Raw genomic sequence first — 25,406 nt, 5'->3', positions numbered from 1 at the left:
CCCCCTCCCTCCTTCAGTACAAAGAAGTAAAGCCAATGCCTTACACATACTAGGAAATCAGTCTACCATTAAGTTGTATCCCCAAATTTACCTTCCAAGTTCAAGATGATCATGAAGCAGAGTATCTAAGTGTTTAAAGTGTGTATTCTCTGAAATTGAGCTCAACATTCATGTAAGAGTTAAGACTCAGACCACTGAATACCTGTTCCTTCATGTGTTTTAGATGACTGCAGCACTGGCAACATTCATATTTTTCTGATGTTACCTAGATACAAGAATTCAAATGCCTGGGGCCCATACCACATTAGGGACTCAGAAACCCAGAGACAGAGCTTAGAAATCTGCATCGGACATGACCATGTGCTTTTGATGTGTGGCCATGGTGTAAACCACAGAAAGAGTATAGAAGAATCAATGCTGCCGGATAACATTTCCCCAAGAGATGTAGAATGAGTTTGTAGGAGAAATTGGTGGTGGAAGCCCTAACTCTCATGCTAGTTGCTGACTTCCTTTGAGCCTTTCGATAATAATCAATTCAATCTATTTCAATGGGCCTGTTTCTTAATCTGTAGCACAAAACACACTGCATATGAGGTCACTGCAAGGAACACAGTGTAAACATATGCTTGTTCCTGTACCTGACTGCCATGTCTGATCCAAGTGCAAGCTTTTCTTCTTTCCAATATATGTACAAAAACATGCTCACATCATGAAGAACAATGCTAGCAGAAGAAACTGACTGATCCTAATTATTTCAAGGCTGTGTCGGATTCTTTTTGTTGTTGTTGTTGTAGTTTTGGTTTTTTTTTTTGTTGTTGTTGTTTTTTGGTTTTTGGTTTTTGAGACATGGTTTCTCTGTATAGCCTTGGCTGTCCTGGAACTCACTCTGTAGACCAGGCTAGCCTTGAACTCAGAAATCCGCCTGCCTCTGCCTCCCAAGTGCTCGGATTAAAGGCATGTACCACCACTGCCCGGCCTGTGTCTGATTCTTGTGTGTGGGGGGGTGTGCGTGTGTGTGTGTGTGTTCATCTCTGAAATTATTATGGTTTCTAAGTACTTCTCTTTTTTTCTAAGTACTTCTTATATTTCTTGTTTATTCTGATTAGAGAATATATATCCACTAGTCTCTCAAACTGGCTATTGAAACTCTGGTTAGCCACAGGTATGAATTGTTTCTATAATGTCTGGTCCTCCATTAAGCTTTCTTACTTGGGTCAAAAATCAAGAGGCAGTCAGTTTTCTTCAGATTAAGCCAAAATTAGACTCTTGGGCTCTGCCTAGGAGCAGATGGACTTGTACATATTCAATATCACTTATTTGGGGGACTTTTCAGCCTCGAGAGGTGAATCTTAAAAGTTTTTCTCTCATGTGTATGTGCATGTGCTGTGCCTGTTAGTACTTGGTGTTTCCATGTGTGTGTGTGTGTGGGGGGCATACAGCTGTGTGTGCAGCTGTATATGCACATTTATGAACACACTCTGATAAGTTTTAAGGGATAGTAAAAAGTTCTATCCAGGGATAAATCTTAACCCTGTAAAACATGTGGGATGTTTCAAAGGCCATTTAGGTCAAAGAAATAACTCCACTAGTTATAAATGGCAATTCATGCTGCCGTGATTCCTCCCTGAGAAACTATGCTCGTCTAAAAGGAATTCCATTATTTCCTGGTTCCCACAAAATTAATTCTCATAGTAATAAAACAAAACAAAACAAAACAAAACAAAACAAAACAAAACAAAACAAAACAAAAGACTTTCAGTCATGGCCTGGCTTCCTTCTGACTGTGTGCCAGAGAAGGAAACTCAGCAATGCAGGCCACACCAACTTCCACATTTCGGTTTATTTTTCCCTCTCCTTGGAGTTAATAAACTGACTTCCTGGTATGACTCTGGGTCTCAATGTCATGGTATTTAACTAGAGTCAGACTGATGTCTGTGCACTGACAAGACAATTATCTTTCCAATCATCTTCTCTGAGATGATGCCAAGGTCATCAATGATTTAATCCCTCGACAGTTTGCAGTGTGGTATGTTTTCTTGGGGATACACAACCAGAGTAATGTATTATCCCTGTCTTCACAGAGTTTGTAGCCTTGTGGGGCACAAATAACATCACATAAAAAAATTCCTAAATTACACTAGATGAAATAGGTCCTGATGTTTAGTGAAAGTCAAGATGGGGCTGGAAAGCTAAATGGATGCCTAGGAACTCTAGTGAGTGTGGTGGTGTGAGTACGAAGTCATTGGGGTTTTTGAGTTTCCTGCTGGATCACTTTGACTGGGAAAGATACACATGGAGGAAAGAGAAGATAAATGATTTGTAACACCAGGAATTATCCTGAGCTGAAGTTTAAGAGTCTAAATGGGTAAGGTCTAGGCTCAAGGAAGGGATTATCCTCTCCTCTCCCTGTTTCTGGGCTAGGTGGGCAAGTGATGTGTCTGCACATTAGTGGGAAGTTTCAAAATTGAATATTTCGGGAGGATTTTTTTTCACAATGGTCAGAAACTCATAAACATCTCTTCTGCACTCTAGTTAATTGCAATCTTCCCTAAGAAGTTTGGGATGCAATTTTCTCAAACCAATAGGACTACATGAATATATCTGAGTGTCTGGGCTTCATGAGTGCAGAGATGTTTTGGTCACTGCAATCTTTATTCTTAGTATCATCCCTGCTATGAGTTATACTCTCAATCACACACTTATGGGATGTGTGATATCTTGAACCTCTTATATCACCCACTTCTATAGCATTCCTTAAACCAGTATATGAGAATTCCATTCTTGGACATTCTCAGGTCAAAACTATAATAATGACCTGAACTCTGTCCTTTCATACATAGACCTATCCTAACACTAACTGAAATGTCTACTGCCTTCAAAATGTATTCTTAATCAGTGACCTCTCCCAGCTGCCCTCATTACTGTCCTTGTACAGTATTACCAAGGGTTTTAGCCAATTGTCTCAGTGGGCTCTGACCTCATCTCTTAGCTTCTGCACTTCAGTGTGTGGTCCCTTTTCAAGATAGCAGTTAGTCATTGCTTGAGAACATCAGGAGAGACTTACACTCCTCTGTTCACACATATCCAGTGGCTTTCTCACCTCCATTAGAGAGAGCTTCATTTGTCAATCTGGTCCCCATGGGATCTGCCCTCAGCTGGCTCTGTAGACTCATGGTATTGAATCAATTACCATCTCTGATCTAGCCTTGGCCTCTTACTGTTATACACACATATATATCTGGATCTTCCCTGAAATTCCCTTACCATATTCATTTCCTTTTGTTGTTATTTACATATTTCTAACTAGGGATAGCTGAGTGAACATAGGCTTGAAACAAATCAATGGGGCCTGCTAGGCTCGATGTTTGACTTGCAACTGGAGACAATGACTGTCCCTCCAGAAGGACCAGTAGCTAAAAGTTCAGCAGGCAGGGGTAGGTCTCCATGGATTCCTTCCATAATCCATGATTGTCTCTTGATAGACCTAAGTCTGGAAATTTTATGGAAAAAAGAATCTTGTCATGTATGTATGAAAGGATGGGCACACACACACACACACACACACACATACGCATACGCTCACACACACAGATCTTTGTAAACACCTTTTAAGTTTTAAGCCGTTTACCGACATGATGTTTTTCAATCACAATCCACTACAGTTGACCTTCTCGCCTTTACAGAGGGAATAAGAGGCTTGTCAAACAAGTCAGCCTGTATCCTAGAGCTGGACCAGAGGTTTAGGAGAAAGCCTTAGATGGGCTGATAGGAATATTGAGACAGACTTGTCCTGCTACCTTTGGAAACTGAATGGAGGTTTCAGTGGGTGGTGTTGAGAAGACATGCTAGTATATCAGCTGTGGAGTATGAGGATGGAGCAGAACTTACTGCTGACAAGTCAAAACAGCTTCCCTGAGTGACTAAACTCAGCACTCACCTTTAGATTGTTCTTGGAGGAAAAAAGGCGGAAGTGGAGAGACCAAGAGAAAAAAAGTGAAAAGTTCCTCTGACAGGAGTCCAGACTTTCCTGTCAGGGCATTTCTGACTCTCCCCTTGCAGGAGTTATTACTCATAGGGCAGAGATTAGTCCTACAAAACGGTCTCTTGGAATATTCCCAATTGAAGAGCTACGCGAGAAGGATAACACACCAGCAGTATGTGGAGGTAAGAGTTGGTTTGTGAGTCTACATTTTAAAGGTTTTGATAGCTACATATGTGTATACAATATATTGTGATCATATTCACCTTTGATCTTTTCTCTTATGCATTGATCATACTGTTGATTCCTTTCTTCCTATCCAGTCTCTCTCTGTTGGTGGGGGGTTCCGCTTTGTTTTTTGTAACTAGTCATATCCTCATGTGTTTGTGATTGCAGCAGTAATCATACCCACAGAGCACAGTTATTCATAAAGCTCCTTTCCACCCTCAGGTTTTATACACTTTCTCTGGTGTTCCTTTGGTCTTACAAAGGTGTGTGATATAAATGTTTAAATTAGGGATAAGCAATAAACACTCATATACAGTCTGCATTGGCCCTGTACTCAGTTGTGAATTGTTACATCTATTCTGGAAGGATACATAGCAATTAATGAAGGATAAGGAATCAAACCACATTGACCCATTTTGTTAGAATTTGAATGCTTGGGTGCTCAGCAGTAAAAGCACTATGAACTGAATGGAGATCGAGCCATGGCAAGATTCTGTGAACACAACTAAGGAGTAAATGAGAGATCTGCTTTCGGGGAGATATCCACCAACAGTGACCAGTATAATTCTAAGCTGAAGCTAAAAGTGAGATTTCATGACCCAGTGCATTCTGGCATTCTGTTATTACAGTGGTGTAAGACTCAGGAAGGGAGGGTACATTTGAGGTAATATGATGAGTGGGATCATGGCAGTAGTCCCTGAAATCTGACTGAACTTTTGCATTCTCTTGCCAGCTTGATTTGAGAGATGTTCCTGAACCCAAGATTTATAAGCTCTCAGATGTTGGTTCTGCTCACAGATTTATTTAGGATTATCAGGGAAGATCATCTATCCAAACTTACTCAGTTTGAGCATGGCAGAGACTTTTTGTTTGTCTGCCAATAAAAATCTCCAAGTCAGAACCCCCAGTTCTACTAGCTTCTAATGATGGCAGCTGAATGAGTCAGATACACATTGGCTTAGCCACTTTTGCAGGACACTCACCAAGCAAAGGTTTTCTTCATCCTTAAAAGAGAAATACATAACTTGGGTTACATGGAATTACAGTCCTTCAAGGCCAGACAGCCACATTGAAACCACAAAGGAAAGACAGAAATATGAAGTTGAGAGACATAAATCAAATGTCTTGACATACTTAACCTATTGAATGAGCGTTAGAGCCCTTCACTCCAACCAACTGGCTACATATATTTTTTTCTTTCAAATTTAAGTAGTCTAATCTTATCTGCTTTTGGTATTTTCATTCTCAGAAGAATTATAATCATTCACGTTATTCAACACTTGTATGATTTGCAAGCTTCTTCTGGAACTTGGTATAGCATTCTCAAGATGTAGATACTGAAAACTTGAGAATCAATCGCCAAGGAGCCCAAGTTAGGAGGACATTATACATTCATGTTCCTTCTCTGAACTGTGCTGTGGGATTAAGAACTATTGACTTTCGTCTTAAATTCCAACAAAAACAAGGGGAAACACACATACACATGAAAGCTGAACAACACTCTACTCACTGATAGCTTGGTCAAGGAAGAAATAAAGAAAGAAATTGAAGATGCATCATGCCAAAACTTATGGGACACAATGAAAACAGTGGTAAGAGGAAAACTCATCGCTCTAAGTGCTTCCAAAATGAAGCTGGACAGCACACCTGAAAGCTCTACAACAAAAAGAAGCAAATACACCCAAGAGGAGTAGATGGCAGGAAATAATCAAACTCAGGGCTGAAATCAACCAAATAGAAACACAAAGAACTATACAAAGAACCAACCAAACCAGGATCTGGTTCTTTGAGAAAATCAACAAGATAGATAAACCCTTAGCCAGATTAAGCAGAGGGCAGAGAGACAGTACCAAAATTAATCAAATCAGAAATGAAAAGGGATATATAACAACAGACACCGTGGAAATTAAAAAAAAAATCAGATCTACTATAAATACTTATTCTCAACAAAATTGGAAAAATCTGGATGAAATGGACAATTTTCTAGATACATAACTGGTGCCAAAGTTAAATCAGGATCAGATAAACCATCTAAATAGTCCCACAACCCCTAGAGAAATAGAAGCAGTCATTAATAGTCTCTCAATCAAAAAAAAAAAAAAGCCCAGGAACAGATGGGTTAGTGGAGAATTCTATCAGACCGTTAAAGAAGACCTAATACCAATACTCTTCAAACTATTCCACAAAATTGAAACAGAAGGATCACTGCCCAATTTGTTCTATGAAGCCACAATTACGCTTGTACCTAAACCACACAAAGACCCAGCAAAGACAGAGAACTTCAGACCAATCTCCCTTAAGAACATTGACATAAAAATACTCAATGAAATTCTTGCCAACCGAATCCAAGAACACATCAAAGCAATCATTCACCACAGTCGAGTAGGTGAATCTACTAAAATCAGGGATTAGATTAAAGAAGGCTGTTCACTCTCTCCCTATCTATTCAATATAGTATTTCAAGCTCTAGCTAGAGCAACTAGACAACAAAAGAAAGTCAAAGGGGTACAAGGAAGGAAGGAAGGAAGGAAGGAAAGGAAGAAGTCAAAATATCACTATTTGCAGGTGATACGACTATATACTTAAGTGACTCCAAAATTCTACCAAAGAACTCCTAAATCTAATAAACAACTTCAGCAAAGAGACGGGATATAAAATTAAACAAATCAGTAGCCTTCCTCTACTCAAAGGATAAACCGTCTGAGAAAGAAATTAGGGAAATGACACGCTTCACAATCATCACAAATAATATTACATACGTTGGTGTGACTCTAACCAAGCAAGTGAAAGATCTCTATGACTAGAACTTCAAGTCTCTGAAGATAGAAATTGAAGATCTCAGAAGATGGAAAGATCTCCCATGCTCATAGATTGGCAGGATTAATATAGTTAAAATGGCCATCTTTCCAAAAAGCAATCTACAGATTCAATGCAATTCCCATCAGAATTCCAAATCAATTCATCATAGAGTTAGAAAGAGCAATTTGCACATTCATTTACAATAACAAAAAACCAGGATAGTGAAAACTATTCTCAACAATAAAACAACTTGTGGTGGAATCACCATCCCTGATCTCAGGCTGTATTACAGAGCAGTAGTGATAAAAACTGCATGGTATTGGTACAGAGACAGGCAGGTAGATCAATGAAATAAAATTGAAGACCCAGAAATGAATCCACACACCTATGGTCACTTGATATTTGACAAAGGACAAATCATCCTGTGGAAAAAAGGCAGCATTTAAAATAAATGGTGCTGGTTCAACTGGTGGTCAGCATTTAGAAAAATGCCAATCGACCCATTCTTATTTCCTTGTACAAATCTCAAGTTCAAGTGGATCAAGGACCTTCACATAAAACCAGATACACTGAATCTAATAGAAGAGAGAGTGGAGGAAAAGCTGAACAGAACACCAGTACCTTATGAGCTAAGATCAAGAATCAACAAATGGGACCTCATAAAACTGCAAATCTTCTGTAAGGCAAAGGGCAGTGTCAATAGGACAAAATGCCAACCAACAGATTGGGAAAAGATCTTTACCAATCCTACATACTACAGAGGGCTAGTATCCAACATATACAAAGAACTCCTGAGAATCAAATAAACCTATTAAAAATGGGGTATAGAGCTAAACAAAAAATTTTCAATTGAGGAATATTAAGTTGCCTAGAAGCACCTAAAGAAAAGTTCAATGTCCATAGTCATCAGGGAAATCAAATCAAAAGAACTCTGAGATTGCACCTCACACCAGTCAGAATGGCTAAAACCAAAGACTCAGGTGACAGCAGATGCTGGCAAGGATGTCAAGAAAGAGGAACACTCCTCCATTGCTGGTGGGATTGCAAACTGGTACAAACACTCTGTAATTCAGTTTGGCAGTTTCTCAGAAAATTGGACATAATACCACCTGAGTACCCAGCTATACCACTCCTGGGCATGTACCCAGAAGATGCTCCAACATGTAATAAGAACACTATGTTCATAGAAGCCTTATTTATAGTAGCCAGAAGCTAGAAAGAACCCAGATGTCCTTCAACAGAGGAATGAACACAGAAAATGTGGTACATTTATATAATGTAGTACTACTCAGCTATTAAAAATGATGAATTCATGAAATTTTTAGGCAAATGAATGGAGTTAGAAGCAGGGGGAGGGAGGATGGGCTAGGGGGTTTCGAGGAAGGGGGAGGGGGACTGGGAAAGGGGATACCATTTCAAATGTAAATAAAGAAATTATCCAATTAAAAAAACAAAAATTAAATTAAAAAAAAAAAGAACTATTACCTTATAGGCAGATGGCCATCTGCCCTGGATAGGCAAATAGACTCTAAATCATATAGAATGAGAAGTCAAGTTTAGAAAAAGTTGAGTTTGTTAAAACACAGATAAAAGTTTAAGAGACAAATAAGCTTGTCTTCCCAACAGCTGGGTAAGTTGAGACCAGTGACCTGGTTGGCATTAAAGAAACTGAGCCATGGCTAACTAATTGTTCCAGAATAAGACTCCAAGAAGGAAGCATTCAAAAATCTTGGAGGAAAAGAGGGGACAAACAATATCTGTGCCTGGGGAAGAGTCTTCCAGACAAAGGAACAGTTACTTAAAGACTCAAATAGAGAGAAATTCCATGTATTAGATGAGAGAAAGTAAACCTCATAAAGACGTTGCGTAATACAAGACCCCCTGAGTGCACATAATAATTTCATTGTTTTTTCCACTTCCTCTTAGAATAACATATGGGCATTTCTTCATCATGGTCATCATTGATTGTGCCGTACATTTGGCGTCTTTTTTAAAGATAGGACCCATAGTTTATTTCAATATCACAGTAGTCCTTTAGAAACCTTAGCTATGCAATTGGAAGTTTCCAAACACTAGCTCAGAACATCTCTTCTAGTTGCCTCTATTAGAAATTACAAAAATCATTGGAAATGTAATTGAGGAAAAGATGTAATAAAAATATTTAAAAAAGAAAGAAATTACAAAAATAATAGTAACATAAGTCTTTGGTTAGTTGCCAATGATCCAAACTTTGAGGTACCTCTGAGCTATTCAAATTCCTTAGCAGCACATGCCTTAACTATTAGACAGTCCTTTTAGTCCTGGTTTCACCCGTACCCTCAGTCTGATCATTCATATTCCAGTTAGAGAGTCCATGTAGCCATTTCATGTCTCCCAGCTAGTCTTCCCCATGACAAATCTAAGCCTGTCTTTCCTCAGCTCGCTTCCTACCTATGATTTTCAGTTTAGCCTCAAAACAAATCAAACACTTATCATCTTGGCCTATAAGGTCTATAGGGTGTAGAACTGATCCTGGCCACCTTTCCATCATAGTACCATGGGCTCATCCTATTCCTGGAGGCCTTCTGATGCAATGTCTTTGCACAGAATTGGACTCTGTTCTGTGGACTTGCTACATGTCTAATGCCATGACAGAGAGGATCCTATGTAAGGGGGTGTTTTCTGATCACTTATTTAAGGCTGAGTGCTTTATCCCTATCTCTGCTTACTATCTAAAAGCACCCAACTTTGATTTCCCTTATACTCTTTATTTCAATATGTCATTAATTTTTAAAAAATGGACCGTGTGTGCCCCCTTTACATATTCTATGTTAGATGCCTGAGGACAGGGATGAAGAATTCCTTACTTCACTGGGCACAGATTGCCACATTCAACAAATAATTGGCATTAGTGAAGTCATATGAGAATAGTGCAACCTTGGGGATTCTCTTTCCTTTACATTCATTTTGGCATATGACAACAAGAAAGCATACTATGGAGGTGATCATGCTTAAAGCTCATTAGGTTTTACTGATTGATGTAAAACTTAAATACATTTTTAACAAATGTTGAAATAACCCCTGAGTTTGCTTATTTTCCCCACAAGTTCTCCAGAGCACTCATTTAGGGGAAAACTACCTTTACATGAGACTTATTCTTTGTTCAGATTCCTGTATCACTGAAAAGGCTTATATGGTTTAAAAAGGCCAAGTCAACAGCTCAATACTTATTGAGTCGTGGATCTGCAGGTTTACATGTTCATGTAAAAAGTTCCACTGTAGCTGTAGTCTCAGAAGTGTGAACTCACACTCTAAAACTTGCATGCATGGGAGAGAAATCCACAAAGGTGCAACTGGAGAGTAAGATCTTCAGTTTGGCTAGAGAGGAGATGCTGGTAACATAAGAGTAGGTCTCCAATTTTGTGGGTACACATGCCCCCCACACTCATTCTCTCTCTCACTCTTACACACACACACACACACACACACACACACGTACACACAAACACATACATACAAACAGAATCATTCCATCAGTTCTGTTCCTTTAGAGAACTCTAGCACCCTGGCTAATGGATCATATATGTTCTATCCAGAGTAGGTACTCTTCTGGTAGAGTCATAATTAAAGGCACATTTTCTGATTTTCCTCCCCTCTACTCTCAAGCTCACATTACAGAATCTGGTTTTTTAATTACCACATTAAATACAGAGCAGACACCAATGAACTAGAGGCCTTTCTGAGGCTTTGAGTCAGACAGCTCTGGATTTGTTTGTCTCTTCATACCTACTCCTCATATGGAGACTGGCCACTTTCTTCCTAAACTTCCCTTCATCTTCATAAAACAAGGCCTTTAGGCCTTTATTGCAACAGAGCCTGTGCTATGATAAATAGGAGTGGTAGGTACAGTGGAGGTGCATAATTGTCCACATTCAATCCTGTGTTTTTGTTCCCCTTTCTAAGCGGGACACCTTCTTTTGAACACGGAGAAGTCAGAAATCTTGAGTTGAGTATGACAGAACCTGGAAGTTGGAGGATTCTGATGCTCTAATCATCACTAAGAGGAGAGTCACTGGCTACTCAGGAATCACTAGATTGGAATTAAGCAAGAATAAAGTGAAGGTACTATACCTTCAGGTTGAGTCACAGAGATTTACATTTTTATTTATCATAAAAACTAACATTGTTTCACTGTCTATATGTGATGAGCTTGAACAAGCCCCTTAACCCTTCTTATGCCCTATATCCACAATCAGTCAGGATTCCTCCCAAGAGGGGTCAATTCCAATGTAATCATCTTATACACTTAAAAGAGGGGTTCAAGGAAAAGCTACTTATAAAGATGTGGTCAAAGCTATGGAGATGCCCAAGGGCCATTAAAGCACCCCACAGCTAGTAATTGCTATAAGCCATTATCACTTTAAGCCTATGTCTTAGTCCATTTATTATCTCTGTAAGAGAATAGGGTAGGCTGAGTAATTAAGGAAGAAAACGATTACTGATCTCAAGAATTCAGGAGGTGGGAGGTATAAGGACAAGAGCTTTCACAAAAGGGTGGTACAACATGTAAGGAAGAGAGAAAGTACAAACACAAAGAAGCACATTTGTTTGACAACAGTCCACTCTGCCAGTCTTAACAGTAAGTTTAATCCACTCTTGAAGGTTGTTGATCTGTGACTCAAATTCCTCCAATTAGGTCCAGTTTTCCAACATTAATACATTGAAAATCAGGCTTCCAACACATGAAGTTTTGGTGATAAATCCCCAAGCCATACCCAGACCTCTTCCCTACCCACCTAACTCATATATAGACCATACCAAGTGCACTATTATGTCCCAATAGCATCCAAATCTTTATGTCATTTGAGGCCTCCCTACAAAGTTAGGTACAAAGAATCATCTGAGTCCCAAGTGGATACAAAAAAACCCCATCTTTATCCTCTAGCAAATTTACTCTGTTGGGATAAACACTGAACATTAGATGCTGGGAAGAACGAACTACCTTGAGGGAGCTACAGCTGCTAATGAAATACTATATGCACCTCAAGGTCTGGCAGACAAGAAAGCCAGCTTTTTTCTGTTAGCCATTTCTTCTGCCAATGACTTCATTGACTAAATCTATCAGGAAGACAGAAGGCAAAGACTAAACTGATGTGATCTTTGAGAAATTCCTTGAGTGTGGGTCAGGTACAGATGGGCAGTTAGAATGGGTAAACAAATATATCATGCATAGGTTCTTTCTCTAAAGTTTGGAAATACTCAAAATCTGAAGATGGGAGCCAAAAGAGAATAAACTCCAGATACAATACAGTGCTTCATATATTTCTTTGCTATCTGCTGTGGAATGGCTATCCACTGATTTAAAACATGATTTTTCACTGTATTTTCTTTAATGTATGTGCACATTTATGTGTGTGCAGGTATATGTGTGTTCAGGTAGGCAGGCACACATGTACATGTACAATAAAAATAAAAGACAACTTCAGGGATCACTCCTCAGGTGCCATTTACTTTTTATCCTGGTATAGAGGCTTTCACTGGCCTAGAACTCCCTAAGTAGGCTAGGCAAGTTTTTCAATGAGCCCTAGAGAACTATGTCATTGTCTCCTCAAATTGGGATTTCAAGCATGAAACTGCACACAGTTTTGGGGAGGGAGAATGGAGGTTCATGATTTTGAACTCAGGTCTTCATGTTTTCAAGACAAGCAGTTTATCAGTAAGCCATCTCCCCAGTTCCTTCACAATGCTTTCTTGGGTTGTTTTACTCTTCCATCATTATTGACATGCTTGTTGGTGGCAGCATATTTTCCAACACAAGTGTTACTTTGATACTTCCTGGAAACTGGCATTTTTACTTCTTGACGATTCATGTTTGACCATAGGTGGGGCTTGAGAAAGTATCTAGTTTCAAGATCCTTGGAAGATTCTTCTTTCTCACTTTCAGTCACTCATTGTTTTCTTCTCAGGCTCGTGTTGCTAGGAACTTTTCTGCTTTCACACTGTAGTAAACCGACATGTCAAAAAGTACTTTGCTCACTGGGAACCTGGGTTTCATCATCTCTTTTAAAATGTCTGATTCTCAGATTATTGAATAGATTTACTACTTCCTGAATGGATGGAGACAACCTTTTCAAATATGTGATGAGAAATTAGCATCCTCCTGTAGTATGCTTGCAATATGAAAGAGAATTCAAAAATCTTATGTCTGATTCTTGTGTCCTCCTCTAAGTTGAAGATTCCTCATATATAGGACAGGCTCATGGCACCTGCCTTGGTAGAGTGAGAAGATGATATAATATATTTACATAGAAGTCTGAATACTTTACTTAGGACATAGCTGGCATGCAAGAATTCTTATAGAAAAAGAAACATTTCTCATGTTCAATAAGGTCTAATCTTCTGAGTATAATAGAGATGAAAATGGAGCTGCCATAATACTCTAGATCCAAAAATGCTCGATCTTCCTAGGCTCTGTGCATCCTCCTAACTTTAGTTTTCAACATTTAAATTTAGAGTCTTGCTTAAATAGCTTTTTAGTGCACATTGAGCCCATGGATGTCAAATATATTCTGGTATTCCTATGTGGTAAGATGGAGGTAAAAAAAAAATCATATTGAAACATACCTTCTACATAGGGTGATGTTAAAAGCACATGTTGAATGATGTGAACACTAAGAACAGAGGAACCTTGGTTTCTGGGAATACTCTGAATGCTGTTTCCATCTCTGTTTTTCCACGTATGACATATGTCACCCATCCTTTTTTGATTATCTGAAAAAAAAAAACCTGGACCCAATAATCTAAACTCTAGCTTTGTTTCTTCCTTTGGTGAGGCTGCTCAACAAACACTTTGTACCTTTATTTGGATTGATTTATTTATTTGTGATAAAATGAACATTTCATGTCATTTGTGTACCATTTGCCTCCATATTTGTTTTAATATTAGAAAAACAATGTGAGGTGACAAAAAGGTTTATCTTGATTTGACTTGAGGGTATCTGGAGTCAACTTAAGATGGGTCCATAAGGGCTTTTGGGGGAAAGATTAATTGCAGGAAGATGATCCTTGTTCAGAATAATCAGCACCTTCTGGTGGGTAGCCTCATCCCATGGGGTAGAGTCCTGGACCAATTCTAAAGGAGAAAGTGAGTCGGACACCAATAGTCAACGCTCACATTCCATACTGTAGATTCAATGTGATATCGCATGTTCCTGCTGTCATAATAAACCATATACTCATCTTATGACTTAAAACAAAACCTTCCTTCTTTAATTCGCTTTTGTTAGATGTTTTGTCAAGAACAATAAATAGTATACTTATATAATCATGGACAATGGTAGTTCATGACTATAATACTAGTCCTCTGGAATCAGGGTAGAGAGCCAAGGGCAAGAACGTCATGATGCCGACTTGGGCTCCATACTAAGTCACTGTCTCAAACAAAAGATGACAAGAAGAGAAACCAAGAGACATAAGGCAAGTTCAGTTTTTAGTGCCTGGGAAACAATGTTCAGTGGTGTTAGTAACTATCAGAGAGAAACCATTGTCACATTTAGATCTAGGAAAATTTCTTAGGTGATTTAATCCACTCTGTTTGGGGAAACTGAAACTCAGGAAAAGGACATAGGACTCAACGCAGGTTATCACATTGGTCTGTAAGTGCCTGGGTTTCCTGACTTCAGTTGAGATTTTCTGGCCACAGATCTGCTAGTTTATATAAACCTCCACCAAGAAAACAAAGAGACCCACATGTCCTGTCATTTCTAAATGTCCTTGGACTGAGACATCATTTGCGAAGGGGTGGAAATTTGAAACAGACTTCTGCATTTTGCTTAATCAACCACCCTAGGAAGTTTCAGAATGGGTTTCACTGTTACTTGATTTATAGGTGAGAAAATGAGGATGAGGTTTTAAAGTTTCGTGGCAGAGAAAAATCTGAGAAGAAATTGGTTTTCTTTCTTTCTTTCTTTCTTTCTTTCTTTCTTTCTTTCTTTCTTTCTTTCTTTCTTTCGAGACTATTACTAATCTAATTTCATTCTCATAATAGCTATGTTAGGTTGTTTATACCTTTTTATTTCAGGCCTTACAGTTCATATGTATCTAGAAATTTCTTGTGGTTAATTTAGCTAAAATTTTCCAATATCATTTATCCTTTTCATAAGGAACCAACAACTCTGCTTCTTTTAGTTTCTGTCTCAAAAATTCCTTCTTAAGTTTTATTGGTATTTTCATCTACCAATTGGGATTTGGGGATTTGCTCCCCCCCCCCTTTTCTTTTCTAAGAAGCTGAGGCTCACCATTCTGTATCTATTTGAGATATGTTTGAGGTTTTTAAATGTAGACATTGATAATTATAAAATTCTTTTTTAGAACTGCCTTTGCTGGGTTCTAAAGATTCTAGTAAATTTTCCTTTTGTTTTATCCCAAGAATTTTTAGATTTCCTCCCTAATTTTAATGACCCACTGAACATTAATAATGTACTCTAATATCTACAACTTGGCATATTTTTTATTAATGTTGATTTCTAAGTTTATTCCATCATTATTGATAAACACAATGAAATATTTGTATTTTTGTATTTTTATCGCATGTTTTATAGTTTCAAATGTGATCTATTTTGGAGAAACTGACATGGGTCATCAACAAGAATGTGCATTCTGTAGTTGTTAGATGAGATATGCTGTAGATGTCTGTTGAGTCCATTTGCTGTATGGTTCAACTCAACTTTAGTGGCTTTGGATGATGATTTTTTTGTCTGGAAAGCTTCTCTGTTGATAAAAATGGAATCTGGAGAATCATCTACTGTTGTTGTATTTTGAACCATCTGTCCAGTCAGGTCCACTTACATTTATTTTATAAAATGAGGTACATATACATTTGATACATACATCTTTATAATCATTATGTAGTCTTGATTGGATTCACTTTAATAATATTACAGCCCTTTTATCCTTTCTAAGTTTAGCTTAGTCTGCTCTGCAAGATGTAAGTAAAGTTACTCTAACTTACTTGCAGTTTTTATTTGCTTAGAATATAATTTGCTCTCTTTTTACTTTCAGTCTGTGTCTTCATCAGTGAGTTATGTTTCTAGTACATAGCAGACAGTTGGACTTTGCTTTCTTGAATCAATTTAACCAATATTTGTATTATGTATTTTAATTGGACCATTAAGACTGTTCAAGTTTATTGTTGGAAGTAATGTGGTAACAATTTTTATCTTCATTTTAGGTATATGATGATTCACTGAGTTAATAATACTTGATTCCTTCATAATTCTCATTTATCTATTATCCTATTAAAATTATTCTTAGAAAGAAATGTTTATCACCCTCTCTTCAGGAACCTTCAGAGCATTCAGTGAAGCAAATCTCCTTTAATAAGGCCATGATTGCTAAATGGATTTAAGTTCTTAAATTTCTTTATAAGTAGAGGGCTGAATGGCAAATATTACAGTAAACTGGAATGTAAATATGTTGTTTTTTAAAAAATAAGTTATCCATATGATGAAGAATGGTTGATGACATGTAAAATATATCAAGAAAAGGAGAGGGATTAAGATTATGCTTTCAATGGCTAAGAAAGGGTGTCTATCAGATGGACTGAAAACAGTAATCACCACCACTGAGACTTGAAAAGCAACCAACAGTGTCCTTTGCCTTACAGAAGCTTTTCAATTTTATGAGGTCTCATTTGACAATTCTTGATCTTAGAGCATAAGCCATTGGTGTTATTTTCAGGAAGTTTTCCCCTCTGCCCAAGTATTCGAGGCCATTCCCCACTCTCTCTTCTATAAGTTTCAGTGTATCTGGTTTAATGTGAAGGTTCTTGATCCACTTGGACTTGAGCTTTGTACAAGGAGATAAGAATGGATGAATTTGTATTCTTCTACATGCAGAATGCCAGTTGTGCCAGCACCATTTGTTGAAAATGCTGTCCTTTTTTCACTGGAGGGTTTTAGCTTCTTTGTCAAAGATCAAGTGACCATATGTGTGGGGGTTCATTTTTGGATCTTCAATTTGATTCCATTGATCTACCTGCCTGTCATGGTACCAATACTATGCAGTTTTTATCACTATTGCTCTTGAGGTTAGGGATGGTGATCACCCCAGAAGTCCTTTTATTGTTGAGAATAGTTTTGCTATCCTGGGTGTTTGGTTATTCCAAAGGAATTAGAGAATTGTTCTTTCTAACTCTATAAAGAATTGAGTTGGAATTTTGATGGGTATTGCATTGAATCTGTAGATTGCTTTTGGTAAGATGGACATTTCTATTACATTAATCCTGCCAATCTATGAGCACTAGAGATCTTTCCAACTTCTGAGGTCTTGAATTTCTTTCTTCAGGGATTTGAATTTCTTACCATACAGATCTCTTACTTGCTTGGTTAGAGTCACACAAAGATATTTTATATTATTTGTGACTATTGTGAAGGGTGTTGTTTCCCTAATTTCTTTCTCATCCCTTTTATCGTTTGAGTAGAGGAAAGCTACTGATTTGTTTGAGTTAATTTTATATCCAGCCAAATTGCTGAAATTGTTTATCAGCTGTAGGAATTCTCTGGTAGAATTTTTGGGGTCACTTATGTATACTATGATATCATCTGCAAATAGTGATATCTTGACTTTACCCTCCCCAATTTGTATCCCTTTGATCTCCTTTTGTTGTTTAATTGCTCTCCTAGAACTTCAAGTACTATATGGAATAGGTAGGGAGAAAGTGAGCAGCCTTGACCCTGTCAATAGGACAAAACCCACAGACTGGGAAAAGATTAACCAACCCTACATCCAATTGACTAATATACAAATTATACAAAGAACTCAAGAAGCCAGACTCTAGCGAACCAAATAACCCTATTAAAAAGTGGAGTATAGAGCTAACTAGAGAATTCTCAACCAAGGAATCTCGAATGGCTGAGAAGCACTTAAAGAAATGTTCACCATCCTTAGTTATCAGGAAAATACAAATCAAAACAACCCTGAGATTCCACCTCACACCAGTCAGAATGGCTAAGATCAAAAAACTCAAGTGACAGGAGATGCTGGCGAAGATGTAGAGAAAGAGGAACACTCCCCCATTCCTGGTGGGACTGCAAGCTGGTAAAACCACTCTGGAAATCAGTTTGTCGATTCCTCAGAAAATTGGACATAGTTCTCCTGGAAGATCCAGCAATACCACTCCTGGGTTATATACCCAGAAGATTCTCCAGCATGTAATAAGGACACATGCTCCACTATGTACATAGCAGCCTTATTTATAACAGCCAGAAGCTGGAAATAATGTAGATGTCCCTCCACAGTGGAATGGATACAGAAAATGTGGGACATTTACACAGTGGAGTACTACTCAGCAATTAAAAACAATGAATTCATGAAATTCTCAGGGAAATGGATGGAACTAGAAAATATGATCCTGAGGTAACTCAGTCACAAAAGAACACACGTGGTATTCACTCACTCATAAGTGGATATTAGCTCAAAAGCTCACAATGCACATGATACAACCCACAGACCATGTGGAGCTTAGAAGGAAGGAAGACCATGGTGTGGGTGCTTCAGTCCTGCATTAAGGGGGAACAGGATGTTCATGAGAGGTAGAGGGAGAGGGGGGACCTGGGAGGGAGGTGCAGAAGAAAATAAGGGGGAACACTACCAGGAACTGGAGAGGATATGAGAGAGTTACAGAGGGTCAGGAAATCGAACAAAAATATGTAGCAGGAGAGATGAGGAACTGGTGATAGCTACTGTAGGGTCCCAGACACCAGGGACACATGAGGCTCCGAGGACCCAATGGGAGTGACTTCAGCCAAAGGGCCCAGAGAAGGGAGAGATAGAACCTGTAAAGACCACCTCCAGTAGATAGGCATGGCCCCTGATTGAGGGATGTGGTCACCCACCCATCTCAAAGTTTTAACCCAGAAATGGTCCTGTTCAAAGGAATAACAGGGACAAAAAAAAAAAAAATGGAACAGAGACTGAAGGAAGGGCCATCCATGGACCTCGGATCCATCCTGTCAGCAGACACCAAACCTGACACTGTTACTGTAGCCTAGAGGCACTTGCTGACAGAAACCTGATGTGGCGGTTCCTCGGGAGGTCTGGCCAGCAACTGACCAAAGCAGATATGGATGCTTGGAGCCAACCATCAGACTGAGCTCAGCAAACCTGGTGGGGGAGCTGGCAGAAGGACTGGAGGAGTGGAGGGGGATTGCAACCACATTGGAAGAACAACATCGGATGGGCTGACCACCCAGTTCTCCCAGAGACTAGACCACCAAGCAAGGAGTGTACCTGGAGGGATCCATAGCTCCAGATACATATGTAGCAAAAGATAGCCTTGCCTGACAGCAATGGGAGGGAAGGCCCTTGGTCCTGGGTAGGTTTGATGCCCCAGCATAAGGGGATGCTGGAGTGGTAGGCTGGGACAGGGTGGGTGGGTAGGGGAGCACACTCATACAGACAAAGGCGATAGGGGAGGATGCATGTGGGATGGGGGGTTGGTGGAGTGGTAACTGGGAAGTGGGATATCATGGGATGGGGAGTTGGTGGAGGGGGTGACCAGGAAGTGGGTTATCATATGAGATGTAAACAAATGGAATGATTAATAAAAAGAAGAGAAAAAAAAGAAACAAATGAAAAACAACCAATAGTGAGTACTTACTGAACATTTATTATGATCCACACACCTTTTCATGCTTAAACTTACCATTTGATTAGGTTTATTTTCTACTGACATCCCTGGCAGAATATGCATCTGTGCATACTCCTACTAATAATTAACTGAGTGCCTGAAGCATCATCACAGGTTTCTTAAACAAAGAAATGCGTCTCTCATAAATGATATTTTAAAATCATTGCCATTACCCCTTGAATAGTAAATGACTATCCACACATTTTAGACGAGGATTGGAAATATCAAACAATGTGTGAATTGTGTCAGTGCCTAATTTGAGATCCAAACATAGATTTCATGACTCCTGAGTCCTTTTTTTTGTCATGAAAATTCCAGGAGTCAGTAACTTCATAGGAGTTGTTTCTGTTTGCATTCTGATAGGTGATTATTTCTGCAGACTGTAGGGAATCATTTCATCATTAATAACCATATAGTGATGAGAAAGCAGTGCAAGAAACTAGAACCTTTCTGACTGAACTATTTGAATTCAGTGACCACGATGGTATAGTGAAGCGAGTGAAAGGGAAGTGGGGAATTAGGAGTATATTAAGTGTTTGATGTGTCTATGCTATATTCCTCAATCCTGCAATACATGTGATCTTACTGAACCCATTTCATAGAGTTTTTTTTTTTTTCAGGGTAGGTTACAGACAGTGAAGTCCTTGGTAAGATGTGTGATACAAAGTAAATGTTTAAACAGGGCCTGATTCCTGGAAGTTAACCTACACAAAATGACCTCCTTACTTACAACTCTTAAGGAGGTGTCTGCATTGTCACACCGGCATGACAGACACAGAGGTACAGTGTGAGTTCCAAGTCCATTCGATTTGTACAAGGTGTACTGCCAAATTTTCTATCTTTATATCTCCAACGTACAATAGATTACATATAACAAACACTGGAGTAACATTCACTTATTAGCTGGAAATGGAATTTATAGGTCATTCTTTAGTATTTCTTTCTTTTTAATTCTTTTTTTTTCAGGTGTTTTTTTTTAATTAAATATTTTCTTTTTTTGTGTGTGTTCAGTTATTTTTATTTCCAACAGTAGGTTTTAAACTCATAAGCAACTTACACAGGCTACTATTTGTTTATATCAAGCAATTAAAATAAGTATATTTTATAAAATAACATGCCGTTAACAACAATTTCTTGCAATATCAAAAGCACTTTCCTACCCTTATCTTGATTTATTAGTTTTCTTTCTTTTTTCTTTTTTCTTTTTTTTTTTAGTTAGGTATTTTCCTCATTTACATTTCCAATGCTATCCCAAAAGTCCCCCATACCCTCCCCCCCACCCCCTACCCTCCCACTCCCACTTTTTGGCCCTGGCGTTCCCCTGTACTGGGGCATATAAAGTTTGCATGTCCAATGGGCCTCTCTTTCCAGTGATGACCAACTAGGCCATCTTTTGATACATATGCAGCTAGAGTCAAGAGCTCTGGGGTACTGGTTAGTTCATAATGTTGTTCCATCTATAGGGTTGCAGATCCCTTTAGCTCCTTGGGTATTTTCTCTAGCTCCTCCATTGGGGGCCCTGTGATCCATCCAATAGCTGACTGTGAGCATCCACTTATGTGTTTGCTAGACCCGGGCGTAGTCTCACTAGAGACAGCTATATCAGGGACCTATCAGCACAATCTTGCTAGTGTATGCAATGGTGTCAGCGTTTGGAGGCTTACATTTCAAATGTAATCACCTTTCCTCCTTTCTCCTCGGACTCCCCATTCCCTCCCTGTCCCCCTGCTCACTAACCCACCCACTCCTGCTTCCCTGTCCTGGTATTCCCCTACACTGGGGCACTGATCCTTTACAAGACCAAGGTCCAGTAATGAATGCTTCAGGAGACAGTACTCTTCCCCAAGTGTTATAGCTCATTAAAAACATGCACTCTCAAATGATCCTTAGTGAAATAACCTGTGGACTTTATTCCATGTGGATAGGAACTTTATAAACATTGAGGAGTGGGGTGGGATCTAGGGTAGGTTTTTCCTATTGGCTCAGTTTGGGATGTTAGTGATGCTCTATTTGCTTGGGAAAGGACTAAAGGTGTTGTTTTTGTGTGACTAATTGCCATAGTCCTCAAAGTGGGGTGTCACAGCTATGGTGTTCCAGACAGCTACAGGGGTGAATAGAGAGTGACTGGATTCCTGTTGATCTCAAGTCTCTGAGATTCCCGGGGTCAGAGCTCACTCAACGTTATCAGTTCTTATGCTTGTTGGTTAACAACATCCCACATGTCCTATACATATTATAATTTCCATTCACTTGAAACACAAAAAGAAAGTTAGCAGACTATCCTTTCAGTGGAGGTAACTAGATTTGAAAGGAAGGCATTGCTTGAAGAAACTATCTGCTTCATTGACTTTTATTGGATGTCAGATGTACAAGCTGTCAGAGTGACAAGTCAAATGTCATGACCTGTACTCCATACAGCTAAACCTTTACACTTCACCAAATCAGGCTTTGTGTTCTACCTGGGTTACTGTAATAATAATTTCTGGGAATACTACAGGCTAGACATTGGATTAGATGCTGGAATATAGGGAGATAATGAAAATTGCATAGAAAATTGATGCACAGGAAGACCATGTGAGCTTCCTAGCATTCCACCCATGTCTTCACACAATGACAGACACACTGTCAGTAAACACTGTATACTGTCAGTCTCTTGGCTTTGATGTTGATGGAATTTGTGATGAAGCAGATGCGCATGCTTACAAACCTAATGTACTTGCAATCAAGCAGCACAGCATCCTTGATTCTGCATTTCACTTATCACCACACTTCATCTTGGTTGGCTGTGTTAGCATCAATTATTTACCACCACATTCATTTTCCTTCCTATCTCCTTTTCAACTACTATTGAATCAAAAGGAAAATGAAAAAAAAAATCAGTCCTTCTTACATTATTGCTTCTTTGGAATTAAGGGTGCTTTCAGTGGGGAAACACTATTTTGGGTGGGATAAAGACTTTTTTTTCTTGCCTATGAATTACTTCAGTTGTCATTTTATTTGTTTTTTCTCTGGGGTTGGACCTCACCTGGAATAATAACAGTGGGATGTAGAGAAGCAGGCAGATACATGTATTAAATTATTGCATTGTACTCCATAAATTTGTATAATTATTACGTGTCAAGTATAAAACTTAAGGAAATAAAGCCTGTAGGAACTATACTGGTTGGGTTGACAGACATGGCTACATGCTCTCCAGTTTTAACTAGCAGTTTAACTTTGTCCTATATGTGGAAACAGATCATCCACATAAGTGACTATGTTTGGTAAACTTTCACAAGGCTAATTTATCATCATATGTGTTCAAGGGAGTGTAGTGTAAGATTATAGGTTAAATGACTTAATGGAAGCTGAAGGAGTGGATTTCTACCTATATGCCAGCCTCTTGCCATTTTAATTCTTTGATCCTACAATACAGCAGTGATGGTAGCAGCTGCCATCTTCACAGTAAGGTGAGAGGATGGGAGCTATAAACATAATGATGGAGCAAAAGGAAGGATGCTGGACCACAGATGACCTTAATGTAACTGTATCAAACTCAGGCTTTCCATATCTGATTCCTGAAGATTCATTACTGTAGAGTTTGCTTCGTTAATATACAGATGATTTTATTAAAAAATTTAAAAGTGATATGAGTTAGAGATGGCAGCAAACTACACAACTTCATTGGATAACATTATCATTTTATTTGTATAAATACCTGCCTTGACCCCTGGGAAGTTATATCCTCTAGGACTATATGAAATGATAGTTTGTGAGCTGATTTGTACCAAGAGGTTAAGAATCAGGCTTTTGCTTTTCATCCTGTCCTCTCTCTCTCTCTCTCTCTCTCTCTCTCTCTCTCTCTCTCTCTCTCTCTCTGTGTGTGTTTACATGTTTATATCTATGCAGTTGTATGTGCATGCGTTTGTGCCTTGATTCTTCATTTCACTTATCACCACTCTTTATCTTGGTTGTTAATAATAATTGATGCTCTGTTAGCATCAATTATTTACCACCACATTCATTTTCCTTCCTATCTCAGAGCTCAGGTTATCACCTAGGTCCTGGTGCTTGCTCAGGTTATCACCTAGGTCCTGGTGCTTGCTACCTTTTGAAGAAAGAGAGGCATGATTGCCATTGTGTCTTTGTTCTTTAGTCTTTTGCTGGGTCACGCATCAAAAGACATCTTATAGATTTCCAACTGCCCTTCCCTACTCTCCCTGTTGTTGTAATTAGAGTTTCTATTCCTGCACAAACATCATGACCAAGAAGCAGTTGGGGATGTAAGGGTTTATTCAGCTTACATTTCCACATTGCTGTTCATCACTGAAAGAAGCCAGGACGGGAACTCAAGGATGGTCAGGAAGCAGGAGTTGAGCAGAAGCCATGGAGGGATGTTCTTTACTGGCTTGCCTCCCCTGGCTTGCTCAGCCTGCTCTCTTATAGAACCAAGACTACCAGCCCAGAGAGGGTCCCACCCACAAGGGGCCTTTCCCCCTTAATCACTAATTGAGAAAATGCCTTACAGTTGTATCTCATGGAGGCATTTCCTCAACTAAAGCTCCTTTCTCTGTGATAACTCCAGCTGTGTCAAGTTGACACACAAAACTAGCCAGTACAACTGTACACCCAGTGATCTTTATTTGCTTATTATTGCTTTCTCTTTTGAATATGTAGTCAGTTTCTTTTTCCTGGAATTTTTCCTTCCCTCTCTTGCTTTATAACGAACACCTATTATTTATTTGGTTGTGCATTTGTTTATTTGTTGGACCAGCTGCAATGCTATTCCTGTGAGTAAATTACCTGTTTTGTAAGCTTTGATAGTCTTCATAGCTCACTGCTGACAAAATGGCATAACCTTATCCTTGTCATTGTCCTTAGCATGAGTGCAAATTCTTTGACCTGCCTGAGGATTCTCAGTATAGTGACCGCCTCTATGGCTACTCATTCAGTGACATACCCAGTGCTAGCACACAATGTGCATGTTGCTTAGATCATTTGCTATTTCAGAGACAGGAAGAGAATGAACCACAGGTCAGGCATTTTTCTGACTTGAGTCCAGTATTGTTTCTGATACACCATCTCGCCTCCAGCTTCATCTACTGAATTGTGGAGAATCACTCTAGAGTTGCTGAGGTTTTTCTCTCCACTTGAAGCAATCATTCTAATTCTAGTGTGTGGCATTAATACAGGGATTGCACCGTAATTGCTTGTTAATGTCAATTGGTGGCTGATGGATTTGTCATCTACAGAAGCCTGACTTGAATGGCTACTGCTGGGTGTGCTGGGCTTTGCGATGCGTCTGGTGGAGATCAATACTCTATTATAGAAGCAGCCAGCTGTCAGATAGACACTATGGGGCCTTCCCTCTTGCCTTTAGGCACACTGGCACTGGGGCTAGCTTAGGTCACAATCATGAGAGCCGTAGGTGACAGAGTCACTAATGAACCCACCAGAGCCTCACAGTTCCTCTGTGGTAGGTATCTTCATGTAGCAGAATAGTAATGCTGGCTGTTATGCTCTATATTAAGAAGGCCTGCAGGCCAAACCAACTGGATGTATAGTGTGCACACAAACTTTAGTTTTGTCCTCCATGTGAGTCAGCCTCAAATTTGGAAGCAGGAAACACAATTGAAAGAGAACTTGTAGACACTATGAATTTTTTCCTTTCCTTTCCTTTCCTTTCCTTTCCTTTCCTTTCCTTTCCTTTCCTTTCCTTTCCTTTCCTTTCCTTTCCTTTCCTTTCCTTTCCTT

The sequence above is a fragment of the Mus caroli genome, chromosome 15 (genome assembly GCF_900094665.2).
Source record: "Mus caroli chromosome 15, CAROLI_EIJ_v1.1, whole genome shotgun sequence".
In the NCBI taxonomy this organism is placed as follows: Eukaryota; Metazoa; Chordata; class Mammalia; order Rodentia; family Muridae; genus Mus; species Mus caroli.
This window is presented reverse-complemented; position numbering follows the sequence as displayed.